Genomic DNA, 7,500 nt, shown 5'->3' with positions numbered 1-7,500 from the left:
GACAGTGATATTTTCATGAACTCAAGGTTGTGTGTGTGTGTGTTTGTCTAACATTTTTCTGATTTTAGATTCATTGTTTTTAAGTATGTGTTACACTTTCAAGATGTTTATTCAGTAAATCAGCTTTATCAGGGTCAGTGTAAAACTCTGCGAGGACGGTGTGAGACTGTTTTAATGAAGAGACGCAGAGTGAAACACGTCTGGGTGATTTATCAGCGTTCTGCTCCAGCTGAGCATTAAACATTGATCACGCTTCATTACCTGCTCAACACCTCCAGTATTCACGTCTCACCTTTACTCACCTCTACACTTCTTCATCAGCAATGAAAACAACACACAAACAAACACAACAACTCTCATATTCATTCTGATGTTAGGATATTGTTGATATGATCCCATACAGACATATTGTGTCCCATTGACCTTAGTGATATTGCCATGGGCTACATGATGCATATAGACTCACTCCTATACATATACAATAACCAAGAGTTACGTTTTTAACATATATGAAATACACAAAGTAAAATACATTAGGCCTATGTACAGGATTCTTTGTTATATGGTATTAGGCTGTGACCATGTTAGTTCCATTCCATTCCATTTTCTAGCGCTTATCCGAACTACCTCGGGTCACGGGGAGCCTGTGCCTATCTCAGGAGTCATCGGGCATCAAGGCAGGATACACCCTGGATGGAGTGCCAACCCATCGCACTCATTCACTCATGCACTACCATGTTAGTTATCAACATATATTTAATTTAACATATTTAGTGTATTCAAATTACATATTTGCCTAAACATACTATTTACTGTCATTTTTACTAACTTATTTTATATTATAATTTTATGAGCTAATGGTTTGAATTTAATTTTCTGGGAGTAAGATGAGTATGACCAACACCTAGACTTACGTGGTTAGATATGCCTAACGGTTGAATAAATTACTGTTTTCATACCTAAAAATATAATGAAGAGTAATGAAAGCACAATTAAGTTTTGTCATCGTTTACAATCGCAATTGAGCGGACATGACGGTCACAATGTTACTTTTTGCGCATGCGCCAAAATTCCAGTAAAACCACGTGATTGACAGAGGGGAACATGGCTGCCGCCAAACAGCGTGATCATATATATATATATATACATATCGTTTATACAACAATGATTTTATATACGAATCTGTCGGATCAGCAAACATGTATATGCTGTCAATGAGACTCAGCTGTCTGTACAGGTAACTTAACTGTGTTTATATGGTTTAGTATAAACTGCTGCATTCACACGTATGGTGCAGTTTTCTTCTGTTAAAGTGACTGGTCTGGGTACATTATATTCACTCAGCGCATCCCCAAATTAATCTCCCAATATGAAAACCGGAAGCACTTCTAAAGTTCAAGCTTTAAAGCTTCCCCGGTTTTCTGCAAGGTGCTAAAGGGTGTGCAAGCGGATATCCTGGGTGGGAATCTACCACCGTGGGCTATAGCCGATTCTTTAACTGATAAGAATGCGTTTTGGTAAATTGATCATTGTTGTTTATTTCTTTGAAATTCTGACAACATATCTCCCATATTTCATATAAAAATATTTTTTTGCAGAAAAAGTGTCGACAAAACAAAAAAGACGATCTGCGTGTTTAGAACAGAAACATCGCAAAAAACTAAACAAGTTCATATTTAGTTTTAAGCAACACAAAAACAATGTTTCTAAATGTTAGAAAAAAAATGTTTTATGAAATAACCCAGATTTTTTAAATGAGTTTATTATCATGCTCTCCGGCTCTCATATTGCAGACTGTCACTCTGAAGGAAATCGAACATTCTACTACATTAGAAATGTGGGAAATAACGCGTCATTTATTTAGCTGAGGTGAGGTCAGATAATGTTTACATTAAAAAACGATATCATTTGAGCAGCATGAATGCTTTTAAATGTCGCGTTGTAGAGATGGTACAGATGTACACACACACACCTCTACGATCACCCTCGCCACGTGCGCGGAGGCTATTTGCATACGTCATGTAAACCCCGCCTCCAGAAACACAGGGGCGTTAGATTGGTCGAAAACTCTATTCAGTCTCAAAACGCAGAATGAAAGCGCAATTGGCCTGGACTTTGTCAAGCCCTTAAAGGTTTGCTTTTGTATGAATCCAATAAACACTGCAATATGTGACTGCGATACATTCAGGCTTTAAATGATTTAGGATGTTAAAAATATAAAAAACACTCATTAATCACAGAAGACTGAGAGTTTAAAACACATAATACCCTAACCATAAGCTTTGTAGGTGGAGCTTTCGGTCATTATTGAAGGTCAACAGGTTCAAATCTAGCCTATTCTAACCAAATAATTGCTGTTTGTTAAAAGCACAAAATCGCCCTTTATATTAAATGAATATGACTTTACTGCACAATTTCTTTACATGCTGTTTATAATAAAGTCAAAGCAAGTGTGCAGTGCACCTAACTTTCCTTTTTATAGTATTTTGCTTCCATCCTAGCATGTAGCACACTTCTCTGTTACAGACTAAAGCCGCTCTGTGTGTGAAGAGTGATGTTGCTTACAGCCAATAGAAAAATACTGACATTTTCTTGCTCATAAATAAACAGCATCTTGATTCAAGAATTGTAAGACATTTGTACTGGAAAATATACAGCAGTAAGAAGGAAAGATCGGGCTGGTAATAAACCAAAAGTGGGCAAAAAATCTAATTGTACACTGACACTTTACTGAAAAACAGTTCTTTGTTTTTCTGTGTTGCTATGACTTAATTCAATGTTTGGCGATGGGTAAATATGATTTTTCAATAAGATTTTTTTATACTTCACGACCATTTGCATCCGTGCTTCATAGCATCATTATAAACTGCTCACATGTTGTTTTATATGCTGTTGAAGACTGGATGTGTTGTAGACTCAGCGTGAGCCTCCGCTTAGGACTGTCACAATTATTAAAGAATCGTCTCATCGCATTTATTTGTCTTAATCACAAATATGTGTGCGCTTTATTAAAGTGATTCCAGATTTGCTGCACTTACACAAGACGACATCATCCTCATATCTCAGATTTCTCTGTTAAGGTCACTCGATAGGGAATGTGTCTAGTTATTTACAGAATATATTTCATTCATCGAATAAATTATTCGTAATTAATCGTTGTTCGTAATTAAATTGTCAAAGCCTTTAAACAGACAGATTTCTTCATCGTGACTGATGAAATTGAGCAATAAATGTGAATTTAGGTTCTGTATAATCTTACAGGTGCACAGCTTCAGGGGTCACCTGGGGTCAAACAGCTGGAGACGGAGAGTCCCAAGACTCGTCTTTTAACAGCCAATCAGCATCAGCCGTTGAGCGGGCTGACAGATCTGGGACGCAGGGCTGTACGAGTGTGTGTGTGCTCGCGCGTGTGTGTCAATCACTAGGTTGTGTGAAAAGTGTTGAGCACAAATATTCTGAAGAAGATATATTCTGATGATACAGTGAATAATTGTTGAATGGAGTGATTTTATGATGTAAGAGTTAATGTCTAAATCTCTTAGCTGTCAGGTGCAGTTATTCATCTTTACTGTTCACAGTTTCAGATTAGTAAAATTGACCAGAACACCAGAGACACACATCATGAAAACACACTTTTTGAATATAATTTTGTCAGTCATAATATAGGAGAATTTTCATCTTACTACATTCAACACCTCAGAAAAGTCTCAAAGTTGTTTACAGAATCTCTGTGATGTTATCTTGTATAACGACAGTCACACGTTAAACTGAGACTCAGATATTTGATTTATAAAGCTTTAAAGCAATTATATATCTACACTTCAGCATCTATTAATGTGAAACCAAAGACAGTTGACGTTCTCACACACGAACACGATCTGTCTGTCTGTCTGTAATGAGCTCTACTGTTACACGAGTTCTCACACAACTGTCATGAACATGTCAAGGATTTCACCACAAAAGAGAAAAAAGAAACCGTCATTTGCATGAAGAAAATGTAACCAGTTGTTTATGACCATAAAGATTTCTGCACGTTTTGTGACTATCAAACACAATTTTCCCCCTGAATAATCGTATCTGGATGATTATCTCCGTGTGTGAAGGGAAGAAATCCTGAGCCTCCCTTTCACAGTGTAGGTGTCTCTTCGCCTGAAGGTACAGCACAACCCTTTAAATCTGTCAGGCCTTGTCAAAGATGTTTCAATTTGAAGTTCTCCCTCAGGTCCTGGACTGAATTATCACTTCAAAGTCAGTGTGGATCCAGGCGTCCCCCTGAGCCGGCCCTCAGGACGTCCTCTCTGAACGCTTCACTTTTGCCTGTTCTCATCAGACACTGAACATCATATTTAGCATATTAATGATGATGTTTTTGTAGCGTCAGGTTTTTCTTTTTGGTGAATATATTCATGAACTGGAGGAAGCTGTATTTAGCAACAGCATGAATGAATGCAGAAATGATGGATGTCTGTCTGACACGTTCAAGATGATTAAACACAGCTTTCCTTTAGCTAGCAACACCAAGGTCATGGGTACAAGCCCAGAGATAACACATACTCAAAACCAAATGTGACCCTGGAAAACAAAAGCAGTTTTATAGGTCAATTTTTCGAAATTCAGATTTTTACATAATCTGAAAGCTGAATAAATAAGATTAATATTGATGTATGAGTTGTTCGAATAGGACAATATCTGACTGAGCTACAACCGTGTAAAACTCAGGAATCTGAGAGTGAAAAAAAATCAAAATATTCAGAAGATTGCCTTTGAAGTTGTCAATCAGAGGCACTGTAGCAGGCCATCCACTCACAAAAATAAAGTTTGTATATATTTAAGGTAGGAAATTTACAAACTATCTTCATGAAACATGATCTTTATATTCTAATGATTAGTGGCATAAAAGAAAAATCAATAATTTTGACCCATATAATGTATTTTTGTCTTTTACTAAAAATGTTCCCATGCTACTTAACACATTTTTTTTCATCCAGGTTGACAAATGTATAGTTTAATGCAATGTAAGCTGCTTTTGATAAAAGTGTCTGCCAATGCATGAATGTAATAAAACACCAGAAGCATCAGAAAATTAAAAAAACAAATAAAATATGGCTTTTTTTCTCAGTCCTCCAAACTCACGTTTTTTATTGACTGGTTGCATGAAGAATTTTTCAAATTTTTCCGTTAAGTTTTTTTAAATGTTGCTGACTGAAAGAACATTTTGAGTTGGGCTCTGATTGTACTAAAATGTATTATTCCAACAAACACATCACTACTGAAAAATGAGAAAATATTTAAAGTGTTGAACAGTATTTGAAATCACAGAAACAAGTAATTGAAGCCTTTGAACTGTTATTACGCTCTTTGCTCTTTGTGTTTTCAACGTTTTACACACGACGGTCAAAATCCCACATTAATTCAGACATGACGTCATGCGCATGTTTAAGCATCAAATACTGTTGCAAAGCAGATGTGGAGTAAGTAAACAATCCAGAAATAAAAATACAAAAAATAACAGAATACAGGAAAATTGCATTTTTGAGTTTTATCAGGAAGGGTTTTCTTCAAATGTTCTTTTATTTGAAGACATCATCCTCCAGAGAGTGACATCATTATGATGGCAAAACAACAGCAGAAAGAGCAGCATTAGTCATGAAATCAATGTGAAATGTGATGTTAGTGTTTGGTATTGCTCACATAAGCTCTATTTTTTTCTGTCAACAATGAATAAAGTGCCTGAATTGAACTCGGATGACATTTGTCTTTATACAAACACTTCAATAAATGATGGCACAAGCCATAAAAATGAAACGATTGAGTTTGATCTTCCAAATGAAACTCTTCTGACTCTTGGCCTCTTTAAACAAAATCATGAAACGTCACGAGAAGGAATCAAACGACAGCACAGATTTTAATTAAAGTTTATCAGAGCGAGTGAAGCGGGAGATAACGGTGCTGCAGGTGAACCCGGGCCGGGCCGCTCCACTCGCTTCAGGGTCACAGCGGAAACTCCCCACACATCCACTGATAGCAGAATAATCAAAGTCTCGCTGGGAAATCCGGTGGGAGACAGAATGAGATTCAGGGAGAGCGGGCAGTGAAGTGCAGAGATGAAGGTCAGAGGAGGAGGACAGGCGGATGGAGAGATGAGAGGGTCACAGGGGTCATGATGTGTTATTCATTCAGCGGATGGTTCATGACATCTCTCTGCTAAACCTCACACGGCTGATAAATAAAAGACAATATTATTACATGATTACTGTACACATCATATGAACCAACAATAATGAATGTGTTCACACATAAAAAACACTTCAGAGTTCAAATGGAAAATTGCCCTCGACTTTAATCTGAACTCATGCGACTCTCCTTTAAATCACCATGGGTGAGATGAGAAAGAGTTTTAATGTGGATTCAAACACTTACACAGACATTTCACACACACTAACATGTGTTGTGTTTATAAAAGCTCATTCTTACCATACCAATAAATCTAGATACTTTAAAGAGATGTTTTTCATTTGAAGTTATTTCACCGTTTAAATCCTAGTTTAACTTTATATAAGTTTATGATTATATAATCCTTATTATTTCGATTGCTTAGTGTAAAACATGTGTCGCTATGATTTGTTGATCTTATCATTTCTACAGACTGCACGGGTAGTTGACAAATAAAATAACATTGTGTCCTATGGTGTGACATGGCAAAAAAAAAAAGAATAAAACCATTCGTAATATTATTATTTAATAGTATTTATATTAAGCCTTTAATTTAAATGGATTTATATCCATTGTTAGTTTATTTAGTTTTTTGTAAAACAAAAAAATGCAACATTTTTGCTGTCACACCATAAGAATCATTTACACATGATGTGTCAACTATCCACATACAGAGGATGGATGATGCTTATGGACATTTGAATGCAACACCAGTCAACATTTATAAATGTGAAAAAGCAAAAAGTCATGTTAGGGAAAAATGCATCTTAAAAATATGAAAAAGCTCTGAGTTGTTTAACTTCAGTTCTGTTTTCACAGCTGTTAAGAGCCGTAGTGTGATTAAATTATTTCTTGGTCAGAGTGACCCACGGCAGAAATGTTCCCTGTGTGACGTGTTTGAAAAGGACACGCTTGAACACAATTTAATGTTCTCCAACCTGCTAAATAATGCACTATTATACATTATACATTACACGCACACAGACCTTAATGTTTCATATGCTGTAGCAGATTTCTGAAGGTCACTCTCATTCAAGGTTATTGTTTGCGTTTGGCTGAAGGTAATGAGATGTCAATCAAAGCATGGGAGGTCATAGGGGGGTCGTCCATCAGACTCCATTTAAAAACACTGAGTCAAGATGACAACTGAGGAGACATGAACACACACACACACAACATCTCAACATCTCTGTGATCCGTCCTGACATCTTGAGTCGTGACTCACAAACACCGTTTCAAAACGTTTCTCTGCCATTATGTTCTGAATTACTCATGACAAATAGACAG

The sequence above is a fragment of the Triplophysa dalaica genome, chromosome 11, assembly GCF_015846415.1.
Source record: "Triplophysa dalaica isolate WHDGS20190420 chromosome 11, ASM1584641v1, whole genome shotgun sequence".
In the NCBI taxonomy this organism is placed as follows: Eukaryota; Metazoa; Chordata; class Actinopteri; order Cypriniformes; family Nemacheilidae; genus Triplophysa; species Triplophysa dalaica.
The sequence above is the reverse complement of the archived record's forward strand: the minus strand, read 5'-3'. Positions refer to the sequence as shown.